General features: G+C 43.0%; 1 protein-coding gene across 3 annotated transcripts in view; it reads left to right on the top strand.

Moving 5' to 3' along the window:
- Positions 1-16,701, top strand: part of syt1a (synaptotagmin Ia) — a 252,824-nt gene that overhangs the window by 116,218 nt on the left and 119,905 nt on the right. For 2 of the 3 annotated variants that reach the window (XM_074697777.1, XM_074697779.1), the window contains exon 4: positions 408-498. The gene's annotated coding sequence lies outside the window, so the exon portion shown is untranslated. Of the gene's footprint in view, positions 1-246; positions 499-16,701 lie in introns of those variants that run through there. The other variant, XM_074697778.1, reaches the window with a different exon arrangement.

The following is a 16,701-nucleotide window of genomic DNA, read 5'->3' as shown; positions in this document are numbered from 1 at the left end:
TGAAAGCCTGCAGAAACACACACCTCATGATCCCTCCACCTGATGTTTGTTTTCATGGAGCAGAAGGTGTGAGTGGGCGGGGCTAATGACAGAAAATAGTGAGCTGGGGATGTGTGTGCGTTTTGTCTGAGTGATGAGAAAAAGGAGAGAAAGAGGAGGGAGGGAGGGAGGGAGGGAGGGGGATGGAGTAGGTGGGCGGGAAGAGAGAGGAGGCGAGTGTGACAGAGAGGAGAGAAAGGGAGGGAAGGAACAGCGAGCTGCTCGTCGCCAGAGCCGTTGTGTTCGAGTGTGTGACCGCGAGTGCTTCTCGAGCTGTGGTGTGAAACAGAAAAGAAAAAAAAAAGGAGGACGCTGCTTTTTCAGCTTTTCTTTTCTTCTTCTTTTTTTTTCTCCTCCTTCAAACACAGAATCCAGCTTCTACATCCAGAGCGCAGAAGTTGTGTGACGCTCCCTTCCTTGGATTGTAGAGAGGACCTGGGGAAGACAGCGTGCTGCACGGTAAGAGGAACACACACACACACACACATACGGAGGAGTGAGTGCAGAGATGCTGAAATGAAGAGCTGTTTGTGGTGTGAGCTGTACTGTAAATGTGATCAGACGAGGAAGAAGAAGAGGAGGAGGAGGGAGCGTTGTGCTCATGCAGGGTGACAGATGTCAGGGAAAGTCAAACATGCAAAGACAGGAAGCTAGAGTGACTGGTAGCGCTCCGTTTCTGTCCCTCTCTGTCTTGTTTTCAGCTTTTTTTCACCCTGAAGTTGAAGTGGCATCAATAACCCAACTCAGGATCAGAGTTCACGTTCCTCAGAGACAGATTTGCTCTTGAGTCTTTTCGTGAGGCGTGTTTTCAACATCTTTGAGCGCAATCAGATGGTTATTGTTTCTTACTTGAGCTGCAAAACAATCACACAAAACAGAAAAGTAACAGTCGTCTCTTCAGATTTCTATTTCTCACCCACAGCTTTGTTTCTTCTCTAATAAGAAGTTGTGCAGCTTCCACATCCCTCCCTCCTCTTGTTGTCGTTCCTTATCTCCATCCCTGTCTCCATCCTCATTATCCAACATTCAACTCACCCATCTCTTCCCCCTCCGTCCACTCATGCACGCTGACGTACAGTTGACTGTTAAACAAAGACAGACTCCAGGGCCAGGAGCTGAACAAAGCCTCTGTGTCCCTTATTACGTCCCTCTTTTATTTATTCCCTTCTCCTCTCCTTTAAAACATGAAAGAGGTAAAGGTTGATGGATTGTGGAGGCTTCAAATGGCCTCTCCGTCTTTTTGATTCCCGGCGGTCTTTTCAAGCACAAGACTAATTCGGATTTTCTCATTTTGACTTCTTTTTTTTTTCCGCAGCACCTTGCGAAGCTTTTCTTCTTCTACGGCGTCTAATAAATCCTTTTCTCACACACTGCGCCTGGGAAAAATGGATTTGTTCATCCTGTAGTGAACAATCTGCTCACCTTTTGTAGTCACACCATTGTTGGTGTTGGATTTATGTGTATAATCTGCAGTTCTTTATGGAGACTACTTAAACCATTCTCTGCGCACACAATTGAATTCTTTTCCTGAGAAATGTTGGCACATATTCCCACAATGTCACCATGTGTGTGTGTGTGCCGCAGCATCAATAGTTAATGAGCATCTCCAGCTCTCATTCACACGTCCCATTCACGCCGTGGAGCTTGAACACAGCTCAGCCGGAGTTTAATGAAGGTCTCAGCTGACCTTCACGCAACCTTCAGAGTCACAGAGCAGGGATCATCGCGTCTGACAGAAGCAGAGTGATGTGGAAAACCTTCAGGAGGATGGACCCAAGTTTTTGGTCTCAAACCTGCAGTGTGTGCGTGTTTGTGTGTGTGTGCAACACCGCGGTGGCTCCACCTTCCCAGGGTGCCAGGCGGTGACTCCTTTCGGTCCACTGCTCGCAGCCTTGCTCTCTTTCTGACTCATTGCCTTGTCCACTCTGATTGGCTGGCTCTTCTACTCACACAGGATGGAAAGGGAGAGAGGTCAGCCTCACGTGAGCAGGGATCACACACTCTGAATGTTAAGACTAGCTTTTTCCAGTTATGTCTCCTGGCCACAGTAAAAACATTTTGAAGCCATCATGACCTCGAGAAAGCCATCCAGAGTTGGCGTCTCTCAATTTGCGCTCAAGCCCTGTTTCCACTAAGTGGTTCCGTTCGGTTTGTCTTGGTTTTACAGTGTTTCCACTGACTAATCCCGGGACACATCCCCAAATAACCGAGACGAGCCATCCTACTTTTTGCAGACCCTTGATTGGTCGAAAGAGTCGTCACTTCCTGTGTGACAGCGGGCGCTTTTCTCCTGGCCCACATGCCAATCACAAAGAGGACAAAATGCAGGATGTCTTCCATCATTGCTCTTTGTTTACTGTGTTGCGGTTTTCTTCTTCGTTGGATTTATTAGCGGGGTACACTGTGCATAGACTGTATAAAACATGGACGTAGCCTCCGTGACGTCACCCGTCTGTTCCTGAAACTGTGAAATATAGCCGACCTGGCTGTGAGTTTTTCTTCGAGCAGCTACAGGGCGCCTGGCGGTCACATGACCTGAGCTGTGCTTCTGATTGGACAATCAAACAATCCTAAAAACTTCTAAATCGCAGAGATAGAAAAAAATTCACTTACTGTACAGTGTGTGCCAATAGTGAAATCAGCGTTTTGGACCTAAGTCGTTTTTTGAACCAGGCTGTAAATGTGTTTTTTAATGCTGTAAAAGTTTGTTTTTAAAGCTGGGTGTGTCCATGACTTCCTGTCTTTCTGCAGCCAGCCTTAAGCAGATTCTCAACAAACAGCAACTTTTAACACTTCCGCACAGGCTTCATTTTTACTGACCGGATGCTGCCCCTTGGTGTCGCGCTGCTATGGCGTCACACTATTGTTTAACCGATACAGCTTTCAGCTTCCGGCGTACGCGCCGCCAACCACAAGGTGAGGCTTTCAAAAATTGAGTATTATTGAACTACTACTTGAAAGAACAATAAATAAATTATTTTCTGGAATCCTGCTTATAGTACTGATGGGGCACATGTCTTTTGCTAGCATAACTGTAACAGCCTCTGTTATCTCCGTGTCTCCCGGTGGGATATGGAGTGGCACTGTAAAGAGTGTCCTTAATAGACTGTGTTGTCGTTGTGGCGCTGACTAAAGCTGATAAGCTAGCACTTTTTTGTCTCTTTTGGTCCGTTAAAACTTGGCCATAGACCACTTTGTGGCTGAAATTTAAGTGGTTAAATAAATTGGTTGTGTTACCTTGGGGAGTGGACACGGCAGTGTGACAAATTTTGCCAGTAATGTCCTGCTACTGGATGTCCAACGACTTCAAGCCAAAACTAAAGGCTCCCTTTCTGCTATATTTGTAAAGCGCTTTCCTTACACGTTGCTTATTGACAAACGCTTGCTGCTGCGTACACAACACAGGTGTCCGGCCTTACCACAAGGTAGGGCTCAGTTTGCTGTGGAAACGCAAACAGGATCGGGCTTAACCGTACCAAACCGTACCAAACAAACACTAATGGTGCGGCCACACCAAACGCGAATTTGCGGCGCGATTACATACAAAGTCAATGCAAAGACGCGTTTAGCCGCCGATTCGCCTCGGGCGGCGCGATTCGCGCGTTTGGCGCGGCGAGTTTGGAGCGTTCACGCGTTTGGGCGGTAGACGCGAATTCGCTCGAGTTCAAAATATTCCCCCACGACGTCATTGTTATGACAACGTTGGGGGGCAACTGCCGCCTGCTCCGGCTCCAACTCCGCCGGAGGATGGAGGAGAAAACAATCTGTGCGGTGTGTCATCATCCAGAGTTATACGATACGACATGTGTACTCTACAGAGACCGGAAAAACAGGAGCAGGCTTGGTTGAAAGTCTCTGAGGAGACAGGTTTTGAATGTAAGTTCTGAAAACATTCGTTCCCAGCTGGATTTGCCTGCACGGGCTATCACCGAGTCCGACTGCGTTTTCTTCAGCGGAGTTTTGAGCCTGATAAAGAGGAGGAAAGTGCGGGGCAGGGGCAGAGCCAGGGAAAAGATGGAAGTTCTCTGTGCTCCTCTCTTTCCTCCACCCCTTCATTATCCCCAGGGAGACCTCCGGGAACATGGGTCGGGGGTTCGGGTGGTCGGGGGTACGGGGGGTCGGAGGTTCGGGGGATCGAGGATGAGATCGCAGGGAACAGCCAAGCAGGGCTGGTGGATTACCAGGGAGAGGCAGCAGGCATTGATTGTGATCTCCAAAGCTTTCACACACTCTCCTGTCATGCTTTGGAAACCACAGCTCATTGTTTTTCAGCTGCTCTTTTGGACTTTCGGTCTTTAAATGAACGAGCTCTCTACTCCGCATGCGCAGTACCGCGCATTCGCGTGTTCGCACCTCAGCTTGTCAAAAAAGTCCAGCGGCGAGACTCGGGCGTTCATGCGGCGTGTGACAGGCCATTCGCGCGAGTAAATTCGCGTGTTCGCGTTTGGTGTGGCCGCGGCATAAGAGAGCAGCACCCAGGCATATCACCCCTGTTCTTAAGTCTCTCCATAGGCTTCCAGTTCATTATAGGATTGATTAAAAACTTTTCATGCTTGTTTTTAAAGCTCTGAATGGTTAAGCCCTTTCTTATTTATCAGAGCTTTTAACTTTTTCAGTTGCACCCAGGCTCTGGAACAAGCTCCCCGCAGAAATGCATCTCATCTCTGACCTGGGCCATTTTATATCCAAACTGAAAACTCTAGAGATAGACCAATGAAGATTATTTGTAGTCAAGGAAGCCAATAACCAAATTTGAAGCCGATATTAATTTGCAGTCAAAGTGCAAATATTGGTGTCAAAATTTTGAACAATACAAACTCCAACACTTAACTTCATTCAAATACCTTTAAGCATGAGTTTATTAAACAGCTCCCAGGCTCAGCAGCATGTTTTTATTAAGTTAAATGAAAACTGAAAAAAATAAATAGCTGAAGTTTTCTACAGTAAATAAAGTTTCCCAAAATTTCAGTGTAACTGCAATAACTGTCAGATTAAAAAAAAGGCGGATGCCGATATGCTTCAAAATCGGCCCTGATAATTGGCCTGGCCGATAATCGGTCTATCCCTAGAAAACACATTTATTTAGGATGGCTTTTAAAACCCAGTAGCGTGGTGACACTTTTACTCTATTCTATTTAATTTTATTGCTTTTATTCTTGTTGCAGTTATTGTTTTTACTCATTGGCCTTTATGTTTTTATATATTATCTATTTGTAAAGCACTTTCGTTCACCCATGGGTGGTTTTAAAGGGTTGTATAAATAAAGCACAGTGATATTTTCGTTTACTCCGGATGCACAGTCAGGATGAAATCAGAGTAAGGAAGCTTTTGGTTGCAGAAAAACCTCACATGTGCGTCATGAAATTCTCACGTTTGAGTGAAATCGCTAAGATCACGCCTCTCAAGAGAAGTGATATTCCTTCTCCAATCCAGCTCCAACCTCACTCATGCTTTTTATCCATCTTGGTGATGTATTCAGGCCTCCAGCCCCCCCATCTCTTTGTAGATGACGCTGTCACATGTGACAGCTCTGAAGCAAACAGGGCGTGGAGCTCCCCCCCCCCTCCCTCCTCCCCTGCCTGCTGAGACTCGGGCTTGTTTGCCTCTTTCAGACCGATCCAGTTGAGATGAGGCCCAAGCTGCTCCACCCATCCACAGAAAACATTTGTTTGTTTTCTCAGAGCATGAAGCGCTGATCCAGAACCACGGACAGCGCCCTTGAGCTGGAGGAGTGAGTGGAGAGTGAAATTTCAGCACCACCTCATGTGGACAGCTCCTCCATGCTGTGTAGTGGAGCATCAGAGGGAAACAGGAAGTAACCTGACACCCTGAGTGACATATGATTGATGTGCGGTGGATGTTTCATCTGATGATGAGATGTGACAGATTTAAATCAAGGTTTGAGAGGGTGCTGCAGCGAGGAGCAGGAACAGCAGTGTCTGAATATTTACCAGCTTTAATCTGTGCGTGTTTGCTAACCAACACTGACTGTCAGCTCGGTCCACATCCAGCTCTGCTCGCTACTTAACCAGGTAGCCTGGGTAAATAATCACTGTTTCCAAATACACAAAGCCCACAAACAGGGAGAGCTTCTTTGCAACTGTGCGTGTAGTTCACTGGAGCGTTAAATCTTCGCTGGGTCGCAGTCAGAGACGCTCTGGAATCAGTCTTACAGCTCCATAGTCTTTTATTTATCAGTCAAATTTATTCATACAGCAGCTGTGAAACTAATCAAATGCTAATGAACGGGCTTTTCAAGGAAGAGGAGAGAATGCAAATGTTAGAGAAGGATTTAGGGAGTGATGACGAATACCAAAACAACCACACTGTAAGTGCAGAGAGTTCAGACTAATCAAAAAAACTGTGAGGAGTTTCCAAGTGATCTTCAAAAAGTTTCCCTTCTAGATATATACCTGATCATAATCCACAACTTAAAATGAGATTATTAGCGCCAATATAGTTGATTATATTGGGTTGATTTAGAGCACGTAGAAGTCTCAGTGAAAACACCATGTCAGCTGACGAAGTTTAGTCATGAGAAGAGTTTTCTGTGATTCATTTTGTAGTGATGGTGGACACTGGAGCCTAACTGTCGGACAGAAAAAGGACAGAAGAGCAGAAGAAAGATAAACAGGAGAGAGATAGAGCACGAGCTAAAGGCTAAAAGGGCTAATCTGTTTGTGCTAACGTTGACTCCAACCCACAGTCAGCAGTTATTCTGCAGTGGTCTGTTCAAACTTGAGAGTCTATCAATAAAATGAAGAGTGAGGTTACGTTAGCTCTGATTGGTCGATGACTGGCAGGACATAACCAGGATTCACTAACATTACAGACACGTCTCACAGCACCGGGCTGTTAGCTGTGCTAAATATAAACAGCTACTAAACTATTTATAAACTGACAGTGTTTACTTGTTGTCGTATTAGCCTACAGATATGTCCAAGTACCGGGCTGCCGATAGCACTACATAAAGCTAGCTGCTACATTTGCTTAGTTTCATGTCTCAAACCGTAGCGCTACGTAACTGTACTGATAAATACTTCACCCCAGCGCGTCGCATCCAGTAAAAAGTTGTCTTGAACAAAGAAAATTTGTTTAGATCTGATCTCCATTTAACTCCAAAACAAACACACGCCTCACTAAAAGTAAGTTACGACGGTGTGCGGAGACTCTGGGCCACAAGGTGGCGAGGGAGTGCAATTACAACAGATCCTCTTCATAGCATCTTTAAGTTGGGTTTGAAAAAAGATGAGGTGTCGATTCCCTGAATAAATCCTAAAAACTGACTCACATGTGATGTGAGTGTACTGGAAAATATGGCTCCTCGAATATAGTTTGTGGGCATAATCTGTGCAAATTAAAAATTGCAAAATCGGAAATATCTAAAAATTGCAATGTCAATTGAACTGGCACCCTAAAAATGGTAAAAGAAACAAATTTGGGAGGAAAACATGTTGCCCCAGCCCTATTCGCTAACATTACACGATACAGACACGTCTCAGAGCACCGCGCTGCCAGCACTGCTACATATAGCCGGCTACTAAACTACGGGACAAATTCACTACGTTTGCTTGTTGTCATGTTTTAAACTGTAGCGCTACGTAACCTTGTCGCGTTGTATCTGGTAAAAAGTTGTCTTGAACAAAGAAAAGTCGAGTCAAAAAGAAGATCTGATCTCCATTCATTTCCAAAACAAACACATGCCTTGTTAAAAGTCACGTCTTCACGACGATGTAGCTCACTGCGGCCCACTTTAGGCTGATAGACCTCACTGCTTCTTTAAAAAATAACTAAGAAACCTTTCAGAAATGAAGGAAGGAAACTTTTCAGCCAACTGTTGGTTAAAAATAATTTTGATATAGACATGGGGAAGGGTTTTTGTAATCTTACTGATGAAAATGGAGCTGCAAAGTTGTCCTCCTTCCCTCAGCTGTTTCCTCGATGATGCTGCACATCAGGACATCTCTCCTCCCGTTGACTTAGCAAAGTTCACACCCATGAATCGTGACTCTAACCTCTCTTTTTTATCTCTTTTTGTCGCTCATCTTTGCCCCTTTTCAGCATCAGTGTATCATCACCAAGACAAACGCCGTGCTTCAGAGCTCCACGCTTCATTTCACGCTGAGAATCATTCTCATTAATCTGCTCTGGCTCTGCAGAAACCTATGAGTCAGTTATAGCTTTTATTGATTTGATGCACGGCTCTGCTGCTCGTATGTGTCGAGCATTAACGTAAAAGCACTCCAGAGTCTGATTATGCACACTCAGGGTACAGTAACGCTCACACAGTCTGTCTGTCTCTGTGTAGAGTGTGGAAGAAGACGTGAAAACAGGTTTTTTCTTCAGATGATAGAGGGTTAACGTTCGCTGCTCTGATCTGTGACGCCAGAGTTCACTGGAAACTCATCTCTTCATCCTCATTTTCATACATTAAGAGGAGACGAAGAGATGAGAGCCTCTGCTGGTCATGCATGTCCATGCAAATATACACGCCTGGTTTCTGCATGACATCGATTTTGTGCCTTGCTGCACGACCACCGAGCGTAAACCCACGCAGCAAGAGCTGCACAAGTCTTCCCCGAGGCTCCAGTTATCACCAGTGGACAACAAACCACCCGTCACTCCTCTTCCTCTCTGCAGCCCCCTCACACATGTCCCCTAATTGAGCCGGCTAATAACAAACCCAGGTCGTTTGTATATGTATGCATTAGCATAATTGAATAGGCATGAGTTAAGTGTCTCCACTGGTGTGTTATTAACCAGCGCAGAGGCCGATGCATGGATCGCTGTGTTTGCTGGCCTCCGTGGTGTCATGAGTGCTTCACATTCTGCTCCTCCCGTTCATACTTTGACACGGCAGCTACAGAAACACGTAAACAGAGCTGCAACAGCTGAAATATGGTCCCCCTTCCCTCCTCTGGGACGTCCTTGTCTCTGCAGGAGCTCTGATAGCTGAAGACTCCCCCTGAGTGACAAAAGACGTCTATGTCAGGTTAGAGAGGATCCAAACTGCCATCGACTGCAAGTTAATTTTCTTGCGTCAAGTCGACAGGTCAGGAAAGAGTTCACCTGACCGTGGAGGGAGCTGTAAGGTGGTTGGTTCCTTTCATAGTCCCGTCAACAAACAGAGACAGGAAGTAACAAGGAGAAGTAGTTCAGAGTGAGGATGTAGTTTCCATCTTGCTGTGTAAATCAGCTCTCCGTCTGCAAGCTGAGCGTAAAAGAGGAGCGGCTTCAAATCACTACATCTCCACGGAGACTCCACAGAAGGCGGCGTATCCTCCAGAGACCGGTGTTTACAGAGAGGAGAAGAGAGGGGGCGGAGCTGACAGCACGCAGACGCTGAGGGGTTTTCTTTAGTTCTCAGTGCTCAGGTTACTGAAGGTAAGAGGAAAGTGAGGAGCTGCCCCTCAGAGATATCTAAGTGTTGCATAGCAACAAGACACTAGTTTTACAGTTAAGGCACCAAATAAAGGCTCATTCTGTCTGTAAATGTGAAATGAGACATATAGAAAAAACACAGACATCATTAGTTAGAAGTAAGGCTGCAACGACAAATCAATAGAATCGATAAAAATCGATTAGTGAAAGCGTCAACAACATTTTTCCATAATCGTTGCACTGTGATGCACCATTACTGAATTAGTTTGTCTTCAGTTTGTTTGTCTTCTTCATTTTTGTTTGATTATTTAGCAGTTTGCGACTAGCTGAAGGTGCGTTACCACCACCTACTGGACTGGAGTGTAGATTACCTGGGCTGTGGGGCTGAATGCATCACATGTAAACAGATCAACAACAAGTAAACATGCCCAGAGTTTGGGAGTATTTCAAGCTGAGTAAAAGCACACAGCAAAATGCAAAAACCTCGCACTGCACGGCAGTACGACTGCAATGATCCAGCACTTAAAAGGCAAACATGTTGGGCACATCGATGACGAGCCGGGGAGCTCAACAGCGAAGATAGGAGCTACAAAATCCCACATACACTCCTTTATATGTTGTGAAATGCATGGTGTGTCTTTTGGGAATCATTTAGTCTTTTTATTAAATCGTAACCCGTTTTGACAACCACTAGGAGTTCATTAAACTAACGCTAGCATTAGCATTAGCTGCTACAGGTCGTGGTAGGGCAGAGGGGGTGAACTGTTTGACCTCTAGGTGAAAAGATTGAGGACACACATTTTTATTTATTTGCCTTTTTGGCCCATTAAGGTCTTAATGACAAAACAAAACATTTTCTGTTATTTTGCCTGAACTGTTAATTCTATAAGTGTCAATACATTCATCTGGTCAGTTTAAACTATGTTCAGATATGTTGTTTCATTGTATATATCTTTAAGCAAACAATAGTCATCAACTAAAATAACAACACGTTTGGTTTTGCAAATGTACTAATATGCATTCAAATTTTTTTTGCCAATTAATCGATTAATCGTAAATTTAATCATCAGCTTAATCGATTACTAAAATAATCGTTAGTTGCAGCCCAAGTTGGAAGCAAGGCTGTCTCTTTAACGCGTTAACTAGGTTCATAAATTACACCTCAAACTAATGCCAGACATTTTCAGAGCATCTAGAATGATCTTTCAAGACTGTAATAATCTTGTTTTCTCCAACTATGTAAACACCAAAACTACCTAAGAAGAGTGGACTCTCTTCTTTTATGTCTCTCTTTCTGTTTTTGATCCAAAAAATCAGATAAATGTACTTTTTTTGATTGCGTTCATCTTGAGCGCTCCATCCTTTTATCCTCTCCATAACCTCTGTCGTCTTTTCTCATGATGGCGCTGCTATTTCTCTCTAAACTTCCGTGAAACATCCTCAGTTGGAGCGTGAGCTGCCTGAACTTTTTTGACTTGCAGCGTCTCACTATGTCTCTGTCGTCTCACATCTTCTCCTCATATCCATGCTGAGCTCTTGTACAAAGAGAGCACCGCTCTCATCCACAGTAGTTTACGAGCAGGATTTTGATTGACAAGTTCTGTCAGACTCCGCCTTGCCTCGCTGAAAAAACAGTAAAACGATAAACAGTTGCAATCGAAATGAATCAAATTCAGATTCTTTATTTGGGGACCTCAAGCAGATACGTGATTAAAATGCGATTCATTTAGACAATTTTACACTCGATAAAGAGTGATTTAAATAGGTGGTTTGACCTTCCACTTTCATTATTAGGTAGGATAAGCTTGATAAAAATGAACATCCTCCCTAGGATTCTCTATCCTATGCAAATGCTACCTCTTAAAATAAGCAAAACCACTTTTAATGAGATTGAGAAAAGTTTGTCAAAATTCATATGGCATGGAAAGAAATCTAGGCTTAAGATGAAGGTTCTGCAGCTTCCATATGACAAAGGGGGTCAGGCTTTACCCAATTTACAATATTACTACTGGGCCTGTCATATGCGTATTATATCAGGGTGGTTACATTCGATTCTACACCAACCTGATCCACATATGGATAACTGGTGCTGTGAGTCTTTGTCACTACTGAGTCTACTATCTTTGGATATGAATAAGCTCCCGGTGGAGGTAAAAAACAATGACATTTTGTTTGTAACACTTAGAGTTTGGCATAGTATTAGGAGTTATCTTGGGCGGAAAAACTTCTCAAGTGCATTGCAACCTCTTATTAATAATGTATTGTTTCCCCCAGGCACAGGGTATGGTATATTTAAAAACTGGCATAACAAAGGTTTAAAACTAATATGTAACTTTTTTGAGAAAGATGTTTTCTTGTCTTTTGAACAAATTCAGAATAGGTTTGGAATCCCACAAAAAGACTTTTTTGGTTTTCTCCAGGTAAGACATTATGTTCGGTCCTCTCTCTCTTTTCCATGTGACCAACCAATTCTCAACTCAATAGAAAATTTTCTTCTCAAATTTAACGAGAACACCAGTTTTCAAAAGAAATTTATTTCTCTTTGCTACACAAAACTAATAGAAACTATTCCTCAATTGGCTCACACAGCCAGGTCATGTTGGGAGATAGATATGGGGACTGAGCTTAGTGATGAAATTTGGTCGAACATGTTCATGTCTGCTAAAAAAATCTTTACTTGTAATAGACTGAGAGAAAACCAATATCGTATTTTATATAGACTCCAACGTACTCCTCATTTCATGCATAAGATTTCACCTCAAATCTCACCTTTCTGTGTAAAATGTAAAAACAGTGTAGGTACATACTACCACTGTGTCTGGCAATGCCCACTGATATTAAGATTTTGGAAAAATGTTGCTACAGAGCTCCGTTCTATTTTTCATAGACCAATTCCTGTCGACCCCATGCTGTTTTTGCTCGGCCACTCATGGGAACCGATTGTGTTGCCTGGTCAGATGGAGTTATTGGGCAAACTTCTTCATCTGGCAAGAAGGTGCATACTACTTCAGTGGATTCAAGTACAGCCTCCATCTGTCACACAATGGTACAAAGAGACTTTTAAAGTTTTCCCGATGGAACGTCTTAGTGCCCTTGCTAAGGGTAACTCTGGTATCTTCTATAAAATATGGCAACCCTTACTGGATTTCTTGCCTCAGAATATTGCTGAGATACTTTGTACAGGAGGCTCACATTTTCTGTTTAAAGGGAATACTTTATAGAAAGTCAATGTCACATATGACTTGGACATATCACACTGGAAGTGCACTAATTTGGACTCTGTAATCGTTTGTATTAAGATGTGGGCTGTGCTGTGCTGGATTGTGTTGTGTTGTGTTTTTGAAAAGACAATAAATTACATTTAAAAAAAAAAAAAAAAAAAAAAATGCGATTCATTTGATTAATTACAAATCCTGTAATTAATTAGATTATTCTTTTTATTTGCCTGACAGCACTAGTTACAATATAGCATAAAACTCCCTTTCATCTTCCTCTTTATGACCAATCAGAGCTCATATCAGAGGTCAGGTGGTCTCCTCTCTTGAGCATGAGGAAAGTGTTCACTCACTTAACTCTGGATCAGAAACTGGATCTCCAGCTGCTCCCTTTCCCCCAGTCGCCTGGGTTACCGGTGTCCCCGTCCCTCCCTGACCTTCCAGTCAGTCGTGGTCGACAGCAATTAAAGGATCCATCCCGCTAAAAGCCGGTCACAGAGAAGAAAAAGCCCGGAGGTTATCTCCAGATCAGGCATTTCCTCCGAAACCCGTCTCTGATGCATCGACGTGCCCTGAAGGAGGGCCGGCTGCAGCAAATGGAGGGTAATCACTGATCTTAGATGTCCACTCGGGAGTGTATTATCAGCTCCCCCATCGAGGAGGTCCACTATGGGAGGAAAAGATCCCATTACAGATGCTCTCTCTGGGCGTACAGTCACTGTGCACAGTCCTGAATAAAAGCAAAGCTGCATTCACACGCAGGAGAAAGTGATTTTTGTTCCTGTGATTGCAAAGCTGAGGGGCAGAAGGAGAATTTCAGAAGTTTTTTCCTCCTCCTGCTGGGAGGAAGTGCAAAAAAGGCAAAGTGAGCCGTTCAGAGCGGCTCCTGTTGAGGTGAAACTCACCTTTTCTGTATTTCTTTGACTTGCATAAAGCGGGGTCTGAATAAAACAGCCAGAATGCAATCAGTGGCTTTGCGTTTCTTCTGGGAGAGAACACAGCAACTCCAAAAACCTGTGGTGATGAGGTTTTAGCCAGAAAAAGAGCACACTCTGCAGTGGACGGGAACTCAGCTGAAACACACCATTACACCAGCAGCAGCAGCCTGAACCGTTGATACAAGGCAGGATGGATCCATGCTTTCATGTTGTTGACGCCAAATTCTGACCCTACCATCTGAATGTGGAGCAGAAATCCAGACTCATCAGACCAGACAACGTTTTTCCAATCTTCTATTGTCCAGTTTTGGTGTTGCTGTGTGAATTGTAGCCTCAGTTTCCTGTTCTTAGCTGACAGGAGGGTCACCCGGTGTGGTCTTCTGCTGCTGTAGCCCATCTGCCTCAAGGTTGGACGTGTTGTGTGTTCAGAGATGCTCTTCTGCAGACCTCGGTTGTAACCAGTGGTTATTTGAGTTACTGTTGCCTTTCTATCAGCTCCAACCAGTCTGTCCATTCTCCTCTGACCTCTGGCATCAACAAGGCATTTTGTCCCACAGAACTGCTGCTCACTGGATATTTTCTCTTTTTGGGACCATTCTCTGTAAACCCTAGAGATGGTTGTGGGTTAAAATCCCAGTAGATCAGTAGTTTCTGAAATACTCAGACCAACAACCATGCCACGTTCAAAGTCACTTAAATCCCCTTTCTGCCGGTGAGATTAATCTGAAAAATTTAAGAGAAACATATAAAAACCACCAATACTCTAACTATGAAAGTATAGTGCTGTGAAAAATGATCCCTTTGGGTTTTGCCTCCAATTGATTCCCCATTACCTCCTCTCTGATCAGAGCAGTTGAGGTGTGTGTGTGTGTGTGTGTGAGGAGAGACATAGCGATGTGTTAGATCACTGTGATTAACGGCAGCACATCGAGCTCATGCATTATTCATCCGTCGTCACCTTCACCCACTGCCAAAAGTCGTGACTGATTTTTCTGGAGAGAGGTGTGTTGTTCCTCAACGTTTGAAGCCAAATCAACAAAATCCAGCGTCTGAGTCTGTTACCTGTGACCACATCGGCATGAAATCCTGTGACATATCACATCAAACAGAGTGAATCGCTTCCTCCGAGGCTGCGTCTGTGAAAGTAGAATCACAGGAAGTTCATCAGCACGGCGGAGGGAGGGAGGGAGGGAGGGAGGGAGGGAGGGAGGGAGGTGTTGTTTTCCAGACGAGTGTTTCAGAACGAAACAACCTCCAGAATTCAAATCACACGTCTGTTTTTACATGAACCCCCTCAGATATCTCCTCCTCTTCCTCCTCTCTGTGCTGTAACTGTCACTCCTAATGACCTCTCCAGCTCCTGATATGATCAACTCCCCCCAGGAGGAGCAAATTACCCAGAATGCACAGAGAGAGGGCAGTTTGCTGCAGGATGATGGTGACTGGAGTCTGACGTTCGCTGAGCTGAGCTTCATCAATAGTCATGGCAGGGTTAAAGATCACCCTGGGGACTGAGAGGTCCGTGGGGAGGGTGAAATAATCTGTTTGAAGAGGTTAAAATCAGATAACAAGTCAATCATCCTCTTAGAGTGCAGACTAACACTCTGTAACCAGGTGCTCTGGAGCATTTAGAGGCTAAAAGCAGGAAGTTAACTCATGAGCTGAGCTGGTCGAGGTCAAGGGTGTGTATTTGTGGGAGGTGATGCTTGAAATCTGGTTTTTCCTCTCCTCATATCTAACCCAAACATTTATTGATTATGGTATCTTTTTTATATAATTTCCTGCTCTGATATCTTGATTGATGTTTGGTTTGTCAAACAAAATATTCTATTGGAAGGTTTCATCCCCGGCTCAGAGCAACTATCATTCACATTTCTGTCATTTTACCCACTTTAAAGCTCCTGTGAGGAAGTTTTAGCTCGCTCCAAAACAGACTTAAAAATTTAATAATGTCTGTCTTTGACCTTCAACAGCAAATAAGATCATTTTCACCAATGGAATCCCAAAAGTTTCATAATTAGATAAAAAAAGATATTTTGAAATAAAACCACTTTAATAGATAACAGAAGAAAAAATAAAATGGCAATTAAATTGTGAAATATAAAAACTATTATTATGAAAAAAGTCTTATTAATTATTATATAATTATTATAATTTGATATTTCTTAATCATTATTTTAACAATTTCATACTTTTTCAAAAGAGGACTTTTCTTAATTTTTCCAAGCTTTTATATTCAAAAAACATTTTTTAACAAAGTCAATTTTCGCTTCATAATGTTGTTTTTTTGGCATAATGCCTTGTCTTTCAACCAAAGCACATAAGGGGGAGCCAGTGAGGTGATTATTTGAGTATTTTATAAAAGCCTGAAAATATAAAAAGATAGTTATTAAGAAAAGTATGAAATTGTTAAAATAATTATTATGAAATATTTCATTGTAATAATTTGATATTAAAGACTAATAAACCATATTTCATAGTAGCATAGGTTATTTCACAATTTAATGGTAATATTAAATATTTGTCTGTTATTTATCATAATGGTATTTAATTTTTTTAAATGTTGTTTTTATTTATTTAATTATGAACCTTTTGGGGTTTCATATTCATCGAGTTTGATGATTATCATAATGTTATTTTTACAACTTCAGTGTGAGAGGGGTAGGTGTAGAGCTAGCAACTGAAGAAGCAGCACTTTCTGATATTTCCCATACCGTAACATTGAAACAAAAACAAAACAAGCAATTAAAGGTCAGGAGTCAGCAGGATGATGGGATTTTTTTAGGGCGAAAAATTTAGGAAAAAACAACTAAACCCATCATTGGAATTTTAAAAAGATGAATGATGAACAAATTTTGTCATGTAGTTTTCTTTTTTTGGCATTCTTCCTTTTTGGGGTCCCCACAGCGGATCACTCCTGTCCGATTTGTGTACTGTGTTTTTATTTGGCTCAGTTTTTTATCAGATTTCTGACACAACCCTCCAAATTTATCCAGGCTTAGGATCCAGGACTTATGAGACCCCCCTGGTGATTGGGTCAGAACATTGCAGGACAACAGTGGGAGCAAATATTGGTTCAAATTGGGCGCAAACTCCTGATTATCAAGAAATAATTGATGTTTTAAATT

The sequence above is a fragment of the Halichoeres trimaculatus genome, unplaced genomic scaffold (assembly GCF_033239565.1).
Source record: "Halichoeres trimaculatus isolate MK-OKI-2021-1 unplaced genomic scaffold, fHalTri1.1 fHalTri1_scaffold_21, whole genome shotgun sequence".
Lineage (NCBI taxonomy): Eukaryota > Metazoa > Chordata > Actinopteri > Labriformes > Labridae > Halichoeres > Halichoeres trimaculatus.
This window is presented reverse-complemented; position numbering and strand designations above follow the sequence as displayed.